The sequence below is a fragment of the Mizuhopecten yessoensis genome, unplaced genomic scaffold (genome assembly GCF_002113885.1).
Source record: "Mizuhopecten yessoensis strain PY_sf001 unplaced genomic scaffold, ASM211388v2 scaffold10847, whole genome shotgun sequence".
Lineage (NCBI taxonomy): Eukaryota > Metazoa > Mollusca > Bivalvia > Pectinida > Pectinidae > Mizuhopecten > Mizuhopecten yessoensis.
This window is the reverse complement of record NW_018408751.1, coordinates 54,996-55,394: the sequence shown is the minus strand read 5'-3', so window position 1 is coordinate 55,394 and position 399 is coordinate 54,996. Positions and strand designations below refer to the sequence as shown.

At 34.8% G+C, this 399-nt stretch overlaps 1 protein-coding gene across 1 annotated transcript in view; it reads right to left on the bottom strand.

Annotated features, from left to right (window-relative positions):
• Nucleotides 1–6: 6 nt before the first annotated feature.
• LOC110462964 overlaps nt 7–399 on the bottom strand; it is a 5,388-nt gene continuing 4,995 nt past the window's right edge. The window contains exon 2 of the mRNA XM_021517253.1: nt 7–397. The gene's annotated coding sequence lies outside the window, so the exon portion shown is untranslated. The remainder of the gene's footprint in view (nt 398–399) is intronic.

The window sequence follows — 399 nt, the reverse complement described above, 5'->3', positions numbered from 1 at the left end:
CAAAACAAGACAACAACAACAAAATCAACAGCAAAGACAACAGTACTATGAAGACCACAACTGATATTAGAGACAACAGAATGATGAAGAGTACAGAACGAAACAGGGCAACAACACAAATACAACAACAAACACAACAGTAAAATGAAGGCAACAAATGATAAAAGAGACAACAGGATGATGAGGAAAATAGAACCAATCATGACAACAACAACAAATACAACAACAACAAAAACTGTAAAATGGAGACCAGAAATGATAATAGTGACAACAGGATGATGATGACAACAGAACAAAACAAGGCAACAGCAACAAATGCAGAAACAAAGACAACAGTTAAATGAAGACCACCAGGGATAAAAATGACAACTAGGTGATGAAGACAATAAAACCAAACTA